Here is an 18,536-nt window from a genome sequence, read left to right as displayed (position 1 = left end):
GATGCCAAATGTTTTACACAGAACACAAAGCTTATTACCCATCATCCAGCTAAGGCAGGTGAGAGGCCACTGATATGTTCTGAGTGTGGGAAATGTTTTGCATTTAAATCAGTTCTTGTTACACATCAGAGAAGTCACACAGGTGAGAAGCCGTTTTCCTGTTCTGAGTGTGGGAAATGTTTTACACAGAAATCAGCTCTTGTTACACATCAGAGAAGTCACACAGGTGAGAAGCCGTATTCCTGTTCTGAGTGTGGGAAATGTTTTGCATGCAACTCAAATCTTGTTAGACATCAGAGAAGTCACACAGGTGAGAAACCGTTTTCCTGTTCTGAGTGTGGGAAATGTTTTACATTCAAATCACATTTTGTTATTCATCAGCATAGTCGCACAGGTGAGAAGCCGTATTCCTGTTCTGAGTGTAGGAAATGTTTTGCAGGGAAATCAGATCTTGTTATACATCAGAGAAGTCACTCAGGTGAGAAGCCGTTTTCCTGTTCTGATTGTGGGAAATGTTTTACACAGAAGTCAGCTCTTGTTACACATCAGAGAAGTCACACAGGTGAGAAGCCGTATTCCTGTTCTGAGTGTGGGAAATGTTTTGCATGCAACTCAAATCTTGCTACACATCAGAGAAGTCACACAGGTGAGAAGCCGTTTTCCTGTTCTGAGTGTGGGAAATGTTTTACACAGAAATCAGCTCTTGTTACACATCAGAGAAGTCACACAGGTGAGAAGCCGTATTCCTGTTCTGAGTGTAGGAAATGTTTTGCACGGAAATCAGATCTTGTTATACATCAGAGAAGTCACTCAAATGAGAAGCCGTTTTCCTGTTCTGAGTGTAGGAAATGTTTTCCACGGAAATCAGATCTTGTTGCACATCAGAGAAGTCACACAGGTGAGAAGCCATTTCCATGTTCTGAGTGTGGGAAATGTTTTGCATTTAAATCAGTTCTTGTTAGACATCAGAGAAGTCACACAGGTGAGAAGCCGTTTTCCTGTTCTGAGTGTGGGAAATGTTTTACACAGAAATCAGCTCTTGTTACACATCAGAGAAGTCACACAGGTGAGAAGCCATTTTCCTGTTCTGAGTGTGGGAAATGTTTTGCATGCAACTCAAATCTTGCTACACATCAGAGAAGTCACACAGGTGAGAAGCCGTTTTCTTGCTCTGAGTGTGGGAAATGTTTTGCACAGAAATCAGCTCTTGTTACACATCAGCATAGTCGCACAGGTGAGAAGCCGTATTCCTGTTCTGAGTGTAGGAAATGTTTTCCACGGAAATCAGATCTTGTTGCACATCAGAGAAGTCACACAGGTGAGAAGCCATTTCCATGTTCTGAGTGTGGGAAATGTTTTACACAGAAATCGGCTCTTGTTACACATCAGAGAAGTCACACAGGTGAGAAGCCGTACTCCTGTTCTGAGTGTGGGAAATGTTTTGCATGGAAATCAGTTCTTGTTTATCACCAGAGCTTTCACAGATGAGAAGCCATTTTCATGCTGTGAGAGAAATAAATCCGCTCTTGTTGAACATATTAGACATTACCCAAATACGGAACCATTTACATCTTCTGGAGTATAATTATCACTGTCATGCAATGTTCCTCAAGGGTCAACCTTATCTCCTATGCTTTATGCAATATAAATGCTACCACTGGGTGATATAATCAGACGTCATGGCCTGGTCTACCACTGCTATGCAGATGACCTGCTTTTTGCTCCATGTACTGAGAACCTAATACCAATCCTAAATGGTTGTCTAGCTGAGCTCCAGGGGTGTATGATGCCAGTTGGCTGTGACTCAGTCTTTGTGAAACATAATAGAAGCTCCCCAATAAAGGACAAGACTTTACCAACCATCTGGATTTATGCTTTGGTGTTCAGAATTGAAAATACTGAACATGTGCTGAATCTTTGTGTTGTCCTGGTATGTGGCTGACACAGACATCAGGTATCTGCCACATACAAATCCTCATTCTTCCATCTGTGGACCATAGCCAGAATCAAGCACTTGATTCCCTCAGAAGTTTATAGACTACTGCAATGCCATCTACCTGGGTCACCCAGCAAAAGAATTACAGAGCTTGCAGCTAGTACAGAATGCAGCAGCCAAGCTGTTACCTAACCCGTTCCTGCCTCATAACACCCATTCTCTAGTCCCTTCACTGGCTGCCTGTAAGATGACAAATCTATTTCATAATTGGCTAACTGACCTTCCCAGCCCAACATTACATGGTCCAAGGTACTAGAAGCAGCTTCTGCCTCCTTACTGCCCTGCTTGCTTGCTTCTACAGATGAAGGACTGTTACCAGCAGTACCAAGAATCTCCTGTCATTCATTTATAGGTTGAATGTTTAGCTTTGTAGCCCTGACCATGGAACTCACTGCCTTGCACAGTCCAAGAGGCCTGCACTCTAGAGACCTTCACAAGCAGACTGATGACTGTTACTCACGCTTTTCATTAATGTACCTCTATTTCTCATACGTCCTAGAGGATGCTGGGGATTCCAAAAGGACCATGGGGTATAGACGCACCCGCAGGAGCTTGGGCACACTGTAAAGACTTAAACTGGGTGTGAACTGGCTCCTCCCTCTATGCCCCTCCTCCAGACCTCAGTTAGACTTTGTGCCCAGGAGTGATGGGTCACACACTAGGGGAGCTCTCCTGAGTTTCTCTGAAAGACTTTATGTTAGGTTTTTTATTTTCAGGCAGACCTGCTGGCTACAGGCTCCCTGCAGCGTGGGAGTGAGGGGAGAGAAGCAGGACCTACTTCTGTGAGTTTCAAGGCTCTGCTTCTCGGCTACTGCACACCATTAGCTCCAGAGGGTTCGATCACTTGGTGCGCCTAGCTGCTTGTTCCCGGAGCCACGCCGTCACCCTCTCACAGAAGCCAGAAGAAAGAAGTCGGGTGAGTATTGGAAGAAAAGAAGACTTCAGACGGCAGAAGACTTCAGTAACGGGGGTACAGTGGTAGTGCTGCTCTTCATGCTCCCACACACCAACGGCACTCACAGGGTGCAGGGCGCTGGGGGGGCGCCCTGGGCAGCATGTTACTGGTCTGCTTAATGTGAACAGCTGGCAAAAAAAAAAAGCATTTAGGTGCCAAGGCACCGTGTTTCATCCCCCCGCCAGTATACTTTAATTATTTCCCCGCCACCGCTTATACGGGTGCAGGGCGCGCGGGGGGGAGTGCCCTGGGCAGCGACTCAGTTTTAACAGTTCTTACTCGCGCTGCCGGGGGCTCCGTATACAGACCCCCGCAGGCGCGTTATGCCGTGGTCCCCGTCGGCCGCCATGGGTACAGGGCGCCGGGAGGTGGTGGCGCCCGGGGCAGCATAGATAGTTAGAGCTCCCGGGTGCCGCACACCATGAGAGCGGCGGGTGCGCGATGCGCCGGAACTCCCACTTCCCGAACGTTGTCTGGGGTGCAGGGCGCGCAGGGGGGCGCTCTGAGCAGCATGGTGCTGAGTATATATATATATATATATATAATATATATTTCTCTGACGTCCTAGTGGATGCTGGGGACTCCGTAAGGACCATGGGTAATAGACGGGCTCCGCAGGAGACTGGGCACTCTAAGAAAGATTTAGGACTACCTGGTGTACACTGGCTCCTTCCCCTATGACCCTTCTCCAAGTCTCAGATTTCTGTGCCCGGCCGAGCTGGATGCACACTAGGGGCTCTCCTGAGCTCCTAGGAAGAAAGTATATGTTAGGCTTTTTATTTTCAGTGAGACCTGCTGGCAACAGACTCACTGCATAGAGGGACTAAGGGGAGAAGAAGCGAACCTACCTAAGTGGTGGTAGCTTGGGCTTCTTAGGCTACTGGACACCATTAGCTCCAGAGGGATCGAACACAGGACCCGACCTCGTCGTCCATTCCCGGAGCCGCGCCGCCGTCCCCCTTACAGAGCCAGAAGCAAGAAGGTGGTCCGGAAAATCGGCGGCTGAAGACTTCTGTCTTCACCAAGGTAGCGCACAGCACTGCAGCTGTGCGCCATTGCTCCTCATGCACACCACATACTGCGGTCACTGATGGGTGCAGGGCGCTGGGGAGGGGGCGCCCTGAGCAGCAATAAATAACACCTTGGCTGGCAAACTGGCACCATATATAACCCCAGGGGCTATATAGGTGTTAATTAACCCCTGCCAGAATCCATAAAAATGCGGAGAAAAGTTTACAAAAAAGGGGCGGAGCTATCTCCCTCAGCACACTGGCGCCATTTTTCCCTCACAGCTCCGCTGGAGGGATGCTCCCTGGCTCTCCCCTGCAGTCAATACACTACAGAAAGGGTTAAAAAGAGAGGGGGGGCACAATTTAGGCGCAGTATACAATATATATAGGCAGCTATAAGGGAAAACACTCTTTATATGTGTGCTGTGTGTCGGTACGGTTGTGTCGACATGTATGAGGAGGATAATGATGTGGAGGCGGAGCAAATGCCTGTAAATGTGATGTCACCCCCTGCGGGGTCGACACCTGTGTGCATGGACTTATGGAAGGAATTACGTGACAGTGTCAGCTCCTTACATAAAAGGTTGACAACATAGGACAGCCGGCTACTCAGCTTGTGCCTGTCCAAGCGTCTCAAATGTCATCAGGGGCTGTAAAACGCCCGTTACCTCAGATGGCAGACACAGATGTTGACACGGATACCGACTCCAGTGTCGACGTCGATGAGACTAGTGTACCCTCCAATATGTCCACCCGTTACATGATTGAGGCAATAAAAAATGTATTACACATTTCTGATAATACCCCAAATACCACAATAAAGGGTATTATGTTGGTGAGAAAAATCTACCAGTAGTTTTTCCTGCATCTGAGGAATTAAATGAGGTGTGTGAGGAAGCGTGGACTTCCCCCGGTAAGAAATTGATAATTTCTAAACGGTTATTGGCAGTGTACCCTTTCCCGCCAGAGGATAGGTCACGTTGGGAAACACCCTATAGGGTAGATAAAGCGCTTACACGCTTATCAAAAAAGGTGGCACTACCGTCTCCGGATACGGCCGCCCTGAAGGAACCTGCTGATAAAAAGCAGGAGGCTACCCTAAAAACTATATACACACTCACGGGCATTATATTGCGACCAAAGCCATTGCTTCGGCATGGATGTGCAGTGCGCCCGCTGCGTGGTCAGATTCCCTGTCGGATAATATTGATACTATGGATAGGGACAATATTTTGCTGACAATAGAGCATATAAAAGACGCAGTCTTATACATGCGTGATGCACAGAGGGATATTTGCCGGCTGGCATCAAAAATAAGCGCTGTGTCCATTGCCGCCAGACGGGGGTTTGGACTCGGCAATGGTCAGGCAATGCCGACTCGAATCGGCACATGGAAGTTTTGCCCTATAAAGGGGTGGAACTTTTTTGGAGATGGTCTTTCAGACCTCGTTTCCACAGCTACTGCTGGGAAATCGACTTTTGTGCCACAGGCTACCCCACAACAAAAGAAAGCACAGTACAGTCCTTTCGGCCCCAGAAAAGCAAGAGGGCTACAGGCTCATCCTTTCTGCCGAGAAGCAGAGGTAGAGGGACAAAGCTGCAGCACACAGCTAGTTCCCAAGAGCAGAAGTCCTCCCCTGCGTCCGGTAAGTCCACAGCATGACGCTGGGGCTGCTCAGGCGGACCCGGGAACGGTGGGGGGCCGTCTCAGAAATTTCAGCGCACAGTGGGCTCTCTCACAGGTGGATCCCTGGGTCCTTCAAGTAGTATCTCAGGGATACAGGCTGGAATTCGAGACGTCTTCCCCCCCCGCCGTTTCCTAAAATCTGCCTTACCGGCAACTCCCTCTGCCAGGGAGACAGTGTTGGTGGCTATTCAAAAACTTATTCACAGCAAGTGATTGTCAAGGTACCCCTCCTTCACCAGGAAAAGGGTTACTATTCCACAATGTTTGTGGTACCGAAACCGGACGGTTTGGTGAGACCCATCTTAAATTTAAAAGCCTTGAACACTTATATCAAAAGGTTCAAGTTCAAGATGGAATCGCTCAGGGCGGTTATTGCGATCCTGGACGAGGGGGATTACATGGTCTCCCTGGACATCAAGGATGCGTACCTGCATGTCCCTATTTACCCTCCGAACCAGGAGTACCTCAGATTTGTGGTACAGGACTGTCACTATCAGTTCCAGACGTTGCCGTTTGAATTATCCACGGCACCGAGGGTCTTTACCAAGGTGATGACCGAAATGATGATACTCCTTCGCAAGAAGGGAGTTTTAATTTTCCCATACTTGGACGATCTCCTGATAAAGGCGAGGTCCAAAGAACAGTTTGTAGTGGGGGTGGCACTTTCTCGGGTAGTGCTACAACAGCCGGGCTGGATTCGCAAATATTCCAAAGTCACAGCTGGTCCCGAACATGTCTTCTGTTCCTGGGAATGATTCTGGACACAGACCAGAAAAGAGTGTTTCTTCCAGTGGAAAAAGCAGAGGAGTTGTCATCTCTAGTCAGAGACATCCTAAAACCAGGACAGGTGTCGGTACATCAATGCACACGAGTCCTGGGAAAAAATGGTAGCTTCGTACGAAGCAAATTCCATTCGGAAGGTTCCACGCAAGGACGTTCCAGTGGGACCTGTTGGACAGAGGGTCCAGGTCCCATCTCCAGATGCAACAGCGGATAACCCTGTTGACAAGAATCTGGGTGTCGCTGCTGTGGTGGCTGCAGAGGGTTCATCTACTAGAGGGCCGCAGATTCGGAATACAGGACTGGGTCCTGGTGACCACGGATGCCAGCCTTCGGGGCTGGGGTGCAGTCACACAGGGAAGAAATTTCCAAGGACTGTGGTCAAATCAGGAGATTTCGCTTCACATAAATATTCTGGAGCTAAGAGCCATTTACAATGCCCTAAGCCAAGCAAGGCCCCTGCTTCAAAACCAGCCGGTACTGATCCAATCAGACAACATCACGGCGGTCGCCCATGTAAACAGACAGGGCGGCACAAGAAGCAGGATGGCGATGGCAGAAGCCACAAGGAATCTCCGATGGGCGATATCCACCCGGGAGAATGGGGACTTCATCCAGAAGTTTTCCAAATACGGGTAAACCGTTGGGAATGACCACAGGTGGACATCATGGCGTCCCGCCTCAACAAAAAGTTGAAAAGATATTGCGCCAGGTCAAGGGACCCTCAGGCGATCGCTGTGGACGCTCTAGTGACACCGTGGGTGTACCAGTCGGTTTATGTGTTTCCTCCTCTGCCTCTCATTCCCAAGGTACTGAGAATAATAAGAAAGCGAGGAGTGAAAACTATACTCGTGGTTCCGGATTGGCCAAGAAGAGATTGGTACCCGGAACTTCAAGAGATGCTTGCAGAAGACCCTTGGCCTCTGCCGCTCAGACAAGACCTGCTGCAGCAGGGACCCTGTCTGTTCCAAGACTTACCGCGGCTACGGTGGACGGCATGGCGGTTGAACACCGGATCCTAAAGGGCATTCCGGAGGAAGTCATCCCTACCCTGATCAAAGCCAGGAAGGATGTCACCGCAAAACATTATCACCGCATTTGGTGACAAAATGTTGCGTGGCGTGAGGCCAAGAAGGCCCCGACGGAGGAATTTCAGCTGGGTCGATTCCTACAATTCCTGCAAGTAGGAGTGATGTTGGGCCTCAAATTGGGGTCCATTAAGGTCCAGATTTCGGCTCTGTCGATTTTCTTCCAGAAAGAACTGGCTTCACTGCCTGTAATTCAGACTTTGTGAAAGGAGTTCTGCATATTCAGCCTCCTTTTGTGCCCCCAGTGGCACCTTGGGATCAAAATGTGGTTTTGGAATTCCTGAAATCACATTGGTTCGAGCCACTTAAGACTGTGAATTTAAAATATCTCACGTGGAAAGTGGTCATGTTGTTGGCCCTGGCTTCGGCCAGGTGGGTATCAGAATTGGCGGCTTTGTCTTGAAAAAGTCCTTATCTGATTTTCCATATGGATAGGGCAGAGTTGAGGACTCGTCCTCAGTTTCTCCCGAAGGTGGTCTCAGCTTTTCACTTGAACCATCCTATTGTGGTGCCTGCGGCTACTAGGGTCTTGGAGGATTCCAAGTTACTGGACGTAGTCAGGGCCCTGAAAAGTTATGTTTCCAGGACGGCTGGAGTTAGAAAGACTGACTCGCTGTTTATCCTGTATACACCCAACAAGCTGGGTGCTCCTGCTTCTAAGCAGTCTATTGCGCGCTTAGCACTATTCAGCTGGCGCATTCTGCGGTGGGATTACCGCAGCCTAAATCAATAAAACCCATTCCACAAGGAAGGTGGGCTCATCTTGGGCGGCTGCCCGAGGGGTCTCGGCTTTACAACTTTGCCAAGCAGCTACTTGGTCAGGGGCAAAACACGTTTGCAAAATTCTACAAATTTGATACCCTGGCTGAGGAGGACCTGGAGTTCTCTCATTCGGTGCTGCAGAGTCATCCGCACTCTCCCGCCCGTTTGGGAGCTTTGGTATAATCCCCATGGTCCTTATGGAGTCCCCAGCATCCACTAGGACGTCAGAGAAAAATAAGAATTTACTTACCGATAATTCTATTTCTCGTAGTCCGTAGTGGATGCTGGGAACTCCGTAAGGACCATGGGGAATAGCGGCTCCGCAGGAGACTGGGCACAAAAGTAAAGCTTTAGGACTACCTGGTGTGCACTGGCTCCTCCCCCTATGACCCTCCTCCAAGCTTCAGTTAGGATACTGTGCCCGGACGAGCGTACACAATAAGGAAGGATTTATGAATCCCGGGTAAGACTCATACCAGCCACACCAATCACACCATACAACTTGTGATCTGAACCCAGTTAACAGCATGATAACAGAGGAGCCTCTGGATAGATGGCTCACAACAACAATAACCTGATTTAGTTAACAATAACTATGTACAAGTATTGCAGACAATCCGCACTTGGGATGGGCGCCCAGCATCCACTACGGACTACGAGAAATAGAATTATCGGTAAGTAAATTCTTATATCCTCTGACGTCCTAGTGGATGCTGGGAACTCCGTAAGGACCATGGGGATTATACCAAAGCTCCCAAACGGGCGGGAGAGTGCGGATGACTCTGCAGCACCGAATGAGAACTCCAGGTCCTCCTCAGCCAGGGTATCAAATTTGTAGAATTTTGCAAACGTGTTTGCCCCTGACCAAGTAGCTGCTTGGCAAAGTTGTAAAGCCGAGACCCCTCAGGCAGCCGCCCAAGATGAGCCCACCTTCCTTGTGGAATGGGCATTTACAGATTTTGGCTGTGGCAGGCCTGCCACAGAATGTGCAAGCTGAATTGTACTACAAATCCAACGAGCAATAGTCTGCTTAGAAGCAGGAGCACCCAGCTTGTTGGGTGCATACAGGATAAACAGCGAGTCAGATTTTCTGACTCCAGCCGTCCTGGAAACATATATTTTCAGGGCCCTGACAACGTCCAGCAACTTGGAGTCCTCCAAGTCCCTAGTAGCCGCAGGTACCACAATAGGCTGGTTCAGGTGAAACGCTGAAACCACCTTCGGGAGAAATTGAGGACGAGTCCTCAATTCTGCCCTGTCCGTATGAAAAATCAGGTAAGGGCTTTTATAAGATAAAGCCGCCAATTCTGACACGCGCCTGGCCGAAGCCAGGGCCAACAGCATGACCACTTTCCATGTGAGATATTTAAAATCCACAGATTTAAGCGGTTCAAACCAATGTGATTTTAGGAACCCCAAAACTACATTGAGATCCCAAGGTGCCACTGGAGGCACAAAAGGAGGCTGTATATGCAGCACCCCCTTGACAAACGTCTGAACTTCAGGAACTGAAGCCAATTCTTTCTGGAAGAAAATCGACAGGGCCGAAATCTGAACCTTAATGGATCCTAATTTTAGGCCCATAGACACTCCTGTTTGCAGGAAATGCAGGAATCGACTCAGTTGAAATTCCTCCGTTGGGGCCTTCCTGGCCTCGAACCACGCAACATATTTTCGCCAAATGCGGTGATAATGCTTTGCGGTCACATCCTTCCTGGCTTTGATCAGGGTAGGAATGACTTCTTCCGGAATGCCTTTTTCCTTCAGGATCCGGCGTTCAACCGCCATGCCGTCAAACGCAGCCGCGGTAAGTCTTGAAACAGACAGGGTCCTTGCTGGAGCAGGTCCCTTCTTAGAGGTAGAGGCCACGGGTCCTCTGAGAGCATCTCTTGAAGTTCCGGGTACCAAGTCCTTCTTGGCCAATCCGGAGCCACGAGTATAGTTCTTACTCCTCTCCGTCTTATAATTCTCAGTACCTTGGGTATGAGAGGCAGAGGAAGGAACACATACACTGACTGGTACACCCACGGTGTTACCAGAGCGTCCACAGCTATTGCCTGAGGGTCCCTTGACCTGGCGCAATACCTGTCCAGTTTTTTGCTTCCCAGTTGTCCACTCCCGGAATGAACACTGCTGACAGTGCTATCACATGATTTTCCTCCCAGCGAAGAATCCTTGCAGCTTCTGCCATTGCCCTCCTGCTTCTTGTGCCACCCTGTCTGTTCACGTGGGCGACTGCCGTGATGTTGTCTGACTGGATCAGCACCGGCTGACCTTGAAGCAGAGGTCTTGCTTGGCTTAGGGCATTGTAAATGGCCCTTAGCTCCAGGATATTTATGTGAAGTGATGTCTCCAGGCTTGACCACAAGCCCTGGAAATTTCTTCCCTGTGTGACTGCTCCCCAGCCTCGCAGGCTGGCATCCGTGGTCACCAGGACCCAGTCCTGAATGCCGAATCTGCGGCCCTCTAGAAGATGAGCACTCTGCAACCACCACAGGAGAGACACCCTTGTCTATGGTGACAGGGTTATCCGCTGATGCATCTGAAGATGCGATCCGAACCATTTGTCCAGCAGGTCCCACTGGAAAGTTCTTGCGTGGAATCTGCCGAATGGGATTGCTTCGTAGTAAGCCACCATTTTTCCCAGGACCCTTGTGCATTGATGCACTGACACTTGGCCTGGTTTTAGGAGGTTTCTGACTAGTTCGGATAACTCCCTGGCATTCTCCTCCGGGAGAAACACCTTTTCTGGACTGTGTCCAGGATCATCCCTAGGAATAGAAGACGTGTCGTCGGGATCAGCTGCGATTTTGGAATATTGAGAATCCAACCGTGCTGCCGCAACACTACTTGAGATAGTGCTACCCCGACTACCAACTGTTCCCTGGATCTTGCCCTTATCAGGAGATTGTCCAAGTAAGGGATAACTAAAACTCCCTTCCTTCGAAGGAGTATCATCATTTCGGCCATTACTTTGGTAAAGTCCCAGGGTGCCGTGGACAAACCAAACGGCAGCGTCTGAAACTGATAGTGACAGTTCTGTACCACAAACCTGAGGTACCCTTGGTGAGAAGGGTAAATTGGGACATGGAGGTAAGCATCCTTGATGTCCAAGGACACCAAATAATCCCCTTCTTCCAGGTTCGCAATCACCGCTCTGAGTGACTCCATCTTGAATTTGAACCTTTTTATGTAAGTGTTCAAGGATTTCAGATTTAAAATAGGTCTCACCGAGCCGTCCGGCTTCGGTACCATAAACAGCGTGGAATAATACCCCTTTCCCTGTTGCAGGAGGGGTACCTTGATTATCACCTGCTGGGAATACAGCTTGTGAATGGCTTCCAATACCGCCTCCCTGTCGGAGGGAGACGTCGGTAAAGCAGACTTTAGGAAACGGCGAGAGGGAGACGTCTCGAATTCCAATTTGTACCCCTGAGATACCACCTGAAGGATCCAGGGGTCCACCTGTGAGTGAGCCCACTGCACGCTGAAATTCTTGAGATGGGCCCCCACCGTGCCTGAGTCCGCTAGTAAAGCCCCAGCGTCATGCTGAGGACTTGGCAGAAACGGGAGAGGGCTTCTGTTCCTGGGAACTGGCTGTTTGCTGCAGCCTTTTTCCTTTCCCTCTGCCACGGGCAGAAATGAGGAGCCTTTTGCCCGCTTGCCCTTATGGGGCCGAAAGGACTGCGCCTGATAATACGGCGTCTTCTTATGTTGGGAGGCTACCTGGGGTAAAAATGTGGATTTCCCAGCAGTTGCCGTGGCCACCAGGTCTGATAGACCTACCCCAAATAACTCCTCCCCTTTATAAGGCAATACTTCCATATGCCTTTTGGAATCCGCATCACCTGACCACTGCCACGTCCATAACCCTCTTCTGGCAGAAATGGACAGCGCACTTACTCTTGATGCCAGTCGGCAAATATCCCTCTGTGCATCACGCATATATAGAAATGCATCTTTTAAATGCTCTATAGTCAGTAATATACTGTCCCTATCTAGGGTATCAATATTTTCAGTCAGGGAATCCGACCAAGCCACCCCAGCACTGCACATCCAGGCTGAGGCGATTGCTGGTCGCAGTATAACACCCGTGTGAGTGTATATACATTTTAGGATATTCTCCTGCTTTCTGTCAGCAGGTTCCTTAAGGGCGGCCGTATCAGGAGACGGTAGTGCCACCTGTTTAGACAAACGTGTGAGCGCTTTATCCACCCTAGGGGGTGTTTCCCAACTTGCCCTATCCTCTGGCGGGAAGGGGTATGATGCTATTAACCCTTTAGGAATTATCAGTTTTTTATCGGGGGAAACCCACGCTTCATCACACACTTCATTTAATTCCTCAGATGCAGGAAAAACTACAGGCAGTTTTTTCTCACCAAACATAATACCTTTTTTAGTGGTACTTGTATTATCAGAAATATGTAAAACATTTTTTATAGCCTCAATCATGTAACGTGTGGCCCTACTGGAAGTCACATTCGTCTCTTTATCATCGACACATGAGTCAGTATCCGTGTCTGCGTCTGTATCTGCCATCTGAGGTAATGGGCGTTTTAGAGCCCCTGATGGCTTTTGAGACGCCTGGACAGGCACAAGCTGAGTAGCCGGCTGTCTTATGTCATCAACCGTCTTTTGTAAAGAGCTGACACTGTCACGTAATTCCTTCCATAAGCTCAGCCACTCAGGTGTCGACTCCCTAGGGGGTGACATCTCCATTACAGGCAATTGCTCCGCCTCCACACCATTTTCCTCCTCATACATGTCGACACAATCGTACCGACACACAGCACACACACAGGGAATGCTCTGATAGAGGACAGGACCCCACTAGCCCTTTGGGGAGACAGAGGGAGAGTATGCCAGCACACACCAGAGCGCTATATATATACAGGGATAACCTTTTGGAAGTGTTTTTCCCCTTATAGCTGCTGTTTTATTAATACTGCGCCTAATTAGTGCCCCCCTCTCTTTTTTAACCCTTTCTGTAGTGTAGTAACTGCAGGGGAGAGCCAGGGAGCTTCCCTCCAACGGAGCTGTGAGGGAAAATGGCGCCTGTGTGCTGAGGAGATAGGCTCCGCCCCTTTTTTGCAGACTTTTCTCCTGCTTTTTTATGGATTCTGGCAGGGGTTAAAATACATCCATATAGCCCTGGGGGTTATATGTGATGTATTTTCGCCAGCCAAGGTGTTTTTATTGCTGCTCAGGGCGCCACCCCCCCCCAGCGCCCTGCACCCTCAGTGACCGGAGTGTGAAGTGTGCCTGAGGAGCAATGGCGCACAGCTGCAGTGCTGTGCGCTACCTTGGTGAAGACTGATGTCTTCTGCCGCCGATTTTCCGGACCTCTTCTTGCTTCTGGCTCTGTAAGGGGGCCGGCGGCGCGGCTCTGGGACCGGACTCCGAGGCTGGGCCTGTGTTCGGTCCCTCTGGAGCTAATGGTGTCCAGTAGCCAAGAAGCCCAAGCTGGCTGCAAGCAGGCAGGTTTGCTTCTTCTCCCCTTAGTCCCTCGATGCAGTGAGCCTGTTGCCAGCAGGTCTCACTGAAAATAAAAAACCTAAAACTAAACTTTTTCTAAGAAACTCAGGAGAGCCTCCTAGAATGCACCCTTCTCGGCCGGGCACAAAAATCTAACTGGGGCTTGGAGGAGGGTCATAGGGGGATGAGCCAGTGCACACCAGGTAGTCCTAAATCTTTCTTAGAGTGCCCAGTCTCCTGCGGAGCACGTCTATTCCCCATGGTCCTTACGGAGTCCCCAGCATCCACTACGGACTACGAGAAATAGAATTACCGGTGAGTAAATTCTTATTATATATATATATACCATATTTAGTACTCGGCCTATTTGGTTTTCAGATCCAGGGGGGCTATAGCGCGCCGAGTGGGGCGGAGCTTAGCCTCACACACTGAGTCAGCGCCATTTTTCCCTGCTGTCCCCGCCAAGAACAAACAGTGGGGAACGCAATGTTTGGACTCAGTTGCCCTCCCAGAGGTGTAATCTCCCTGTGTATAGGGTCCCCCGGCTCAATATAGGCTTTTATATATATTTATATATATATATATATATATATATATAGCTGTCCAAGAAAAACGGCACTCAGGGACTATCATATATGCAAGAAATGTATTGTAGTCAGATCTGACTACAATACATTTCTTGCACATATGATAGTCCCTGAGTGCCGTTTTTCTTGGACAGCTTTGGATTTTCTGTGAACTGGACACCGGGGCAATTATTCTCTTTTCTGTGAGTGCCGACTGAATTGGAGTTGTATGTATGTGTATATATATATATATATATATATATATATATATATATATATATATATATTAGTGCTGGGCAAGTTAACGCGTTAACTCCATAAGACAATAACTGCGATTAATATTTTTAATCGAGTTAACGCTTCTGCTGCTGCGCCGGAAGCAGTAATTCATCTGACCCCCTGGATGGAGAAGCCGGGGAAGAGGAAGCCGCCAGCACCTCTTGAGACTTGAGATGAGCCTCTGAGCCAACATCGATCCCGAACAACGCTGAGTAGCGCTACACACAGCGTGCACGGGACTTCTGCCGGCGGACTCCGGACCCTGCTTATCATCTTGGAGGACAGACCAGCCAGAGAGCTTCCTGCTGAGAGAACATTTATGCGCTTGGAAGGTAACTTCTTCTTTAAACAGGACTTCATTTGCTGCTAGCAATACCTGTAGGGATGTGCACAATCTGTTTGGAAAAATCATCTACCTCTACAAATTCAGTTGTATAACTGGGAGTGTGCCCCCCCCCCCCCCTCCCCTTAAATAAGGACTGTTACTTTAAGAGGAAATCTGTGGTCATTACCATATTAACATAGAAGGAGTAAGCAGCAGAGCAGCGCATCCAACCTATGAGAATTGGTTGCATTTCATTTTTTGCACTGGAGACCACTATACCATCGTGGGGTATAGTGAATATTTATTTTTAAAAATCCCCATCTATATGTTTTTTTCTGTGTTTGTTATATGTATGTTTACCGGTAAAGAGCCCGAGGCTGGTAATACATAGGAGGGGGGACCTCACGCAATTTTCTTTTCTGTTTTCCTGTTTTTAAATGCTACTGTGTAAAGGGAAAACTGCAAACCAAATGTTATTGCACTGTTGTTCATATAGAAGTACTAAAAGTGCGCAATACACCACTTTTTCATTCATTTGACTTCAGTCGGTTAATAATACGATTAATCGCTATTAATCGCAGGAAATCCTGCGATTAATCGCGATCAAAAATTTTAATCGCTGCCCAGCACTAATATATATATATATATATATATATAATATTTATTTATTTTTGTCGAGCGGGCTTAAGCGCGCCGGGAAGGGGCGGAGCTTAGACCTCACAGAGGGGTCAGCGCCATTTTCCAAAGTTCCCCACCGGGACTTGCTGTATACTAAGAAGGAAGGGGGCACAGAGTGTTTTAATGCTGTATGGGTGTCATACAGCATTAGGATTGATAATGGACGCAGAATCCTTGTTGTAATACATAAATACACTGTTTCCCTGTTTTATTTACCCACTATTGGTTAGTCGACGTGTGTCGACAGGTGTGAGGGCTTTGTCAAAGGCGCCTGTGGGGATAACTGACGGTTTCGCTGACGCTTGCCGGTACTTGATTCAAACAACTAAGTATTGACAGGTTACTTTTGTGTGCTTAAAAAAACAAGTAAACACACTAGGGGAGACACGGCGGTCGGTCGATGCCCTGTCGGCATCAACGGTAATGCCTGGCTAAAAGAATTAACAAGCTGTTATTGCCTGGTGCCTGTATTGGTATTTATATAATAAGATTTTACTCACCGGTAAATCTATTTCTCGTAGTCCGTAGTGGATGCTGGGAACTCCGTAAGGACCATGGGGAATAGCGGCTCCGCAGGAGACTGGGCACAACTAAAAGAAAGCTTTTAGACTACCTGGTGTGCACTGGCTCCTCCCACTATGACCCTCCTCCAAGCCTCAGTTAGGATACTGTGCCCGGAAGAGCTGACACAATAAGGAAGGATTTTGAATCCCGGGTAAGACTCATACCAGCCACACCAATCACACCGTACAACTTGTGATATTAAACCCAGTTAACAGCATGATAACAATGGAGCCTCTGAACAGATGGCTCTCAACAATAACCCGATTTGTTAACAATAACTATTTACAAGTATTGCAGACAATCCGCACTTGGGATGGGCGCCCAGCATCCACTACGGACTACGAGAAATAGAATTATCGGTAAGTAAATTCTTATTTTCTCTGACGTCCTAGTGGATGCTGGGAACTCCGTAAGAACCATGGGGATTATACCAAAGCTCCCAAACGGGCGGGAGAGTGCGGATGACTCTGCAGCACCGAATGAGAGAACTCAAGGTCCTCCGCAGCCAGGGTATCAAATTTGTAGAATTTTGCAAACGTGTTTGACCCTGACCAAGTAGCAGCTCGGCAAAGTTGTAGAGCCGAGACCCCTCGGGCAGCCGCCCAAGGCGAGCCCACCTTCCTCGTGGAATGGGCTTTTACAGATTTAGGATGCGGCAGTCCCGCCGCAGAATGCGCAAGCTGAATTGTGCTACAAATCCAGCGAGCAATAGTCTGCTTAGAAGCAGGAGCACCCAGTTTGTTGGGTGCGTACAGGATAAATAGCGAGTCAGTTTTCCTGACTCTAGCCGTCCTGGAAACATAAATTTTCAGGGCCCTGACTATGTCCAGTAACTTGGAATCCTCCAAGTCCCTAGTAGCCGCAGGCACCACAATAGGTTGGTTCACGTGAAAAGCTGATACCACCTTCGGGAGAAACTGAGGACGAGTCCTCAATTCTGCCCTATCCATATGGAAAATCAGATAAGGGCTTTTACACGACAAAGCCGCCAACTCTGATACACGCCTTAGATAAAGGTAATTTCCTGTGCACCACACCCAGCGCGACAAAGAAACAATAGAGGGCAGCCCTGAGATTGATTAGACCAGTATAGATGCCTCTCCCCAGACACCAAAGTACAATTGAAAATGGATAAATAGGAATAAAATATCACAGGGCGCCACAAATAAGCAGTCTGAAATATATTATACAATACGTCCCTTATGTAGCTCGATTCGATAGCCAGACTTGTCTCCTCATTCACGGAGAAATTCACATGTAAAATATGAAATAGAAAATACCATCATGTGTAGATAGTAAAAGATTTAATAAACATCATGCAAGATGTTAACATATGACAGGTTTTAAAAACAAAACAAAATGACAGCTCCAGTGGAACCACAGAATAGTTACCAGATGGTCTGAGAACCCCAAAAAAGTTCTCAGACAAGCTTTTATGCCTTGAAAAAGACTCCAGGAAGGAGTTGAAACGCGTTGGCTACCCTGCACTACCAGCAGCCAGTTTCCACCACCTAATAAGGACCAGATCCCTGTTCCCAGCTTCCTGATCCGGATGGTCGTTGGTGTTTAAAAGCTTGTCTGAGAACTTTTTTGGGGTTCTCAGACCATCTGGTAACTATTCTGTGGTTCCACTGGAGCTGTCATTTTGTTTTGTTTTTAAAACCTGTCATATGTTAACATCTTGCATGATGTTTATTAAATCTTTTACTATCTACACATGATGGTATTTTCTATTTCATATTTTACATGTGAATTTCTCCGTGAATGAGGAGACAAGTCTGGCTATCGAATCGAGCTACATAAGGGACGTATTGTATAATATATTTCAGACTGCTTATTTGTGGCGCCCTGTGATATTTTATTCCTATTTACCCATTTTCTGATACACGCCTGGCCGAAGCCAGGGCCAACAACATGACCACCTTCCACGTGAGATATTTTAAATCCACGGTTTTAAGTGGCTCAAACCAGTGTGACTTCAGGAATCCCAAAACCACATTGAGATCCCAAGGTGCCACTGAAGGTACGTAGGGAGGCTGAATATGCAGAACTCCCTTGACAAATGTCTGAACTTCAGGCAGTGAAGCCAGTTCTTTCTGGAAGAAAATCGACAGAGCCGAAATCTGGACCTTAATGGACCCCAATTTGAGGCCCATCGTTACTCCTGCTTGCAGGAATCGACCCAGTTGAAATTCCTCCGTTGGGGCCTTCCTGGCCTCACACCAAGCCACATATTTTCGCCAAATGCGGTGATAGTGGTTTGCAGTGACATCCTTCCTGGCCTTGATCAAGGTAAGGATGACTTCCTCCGGAATACCTTTTTCCTTCAGGATCCGGCGTTTACCGCCATGCCATCAAACGCAGCCGCGGT

The sequence above is a fragment of the Pseudophryne corroboree genome, assembly GCF_028390025.1.
Source record: "Pseudophryne corroboree isolate aPseCor3 chromosome 3 unlocalized genomic scaffold, aPseCor3.hap2 SUPER_3_unloc_25, whole genome shotgun sequence".
NCBI classification, from domain to species: domain Eukaryota; kingdom Metazoa; phylum Chordata; class Amphibia; order Anura; family Myobatrachidae; genus Pseudophryne; species Pseudophryne corroboree.
Note: the sequence above shows the minus strand (reverse complement) of the source record.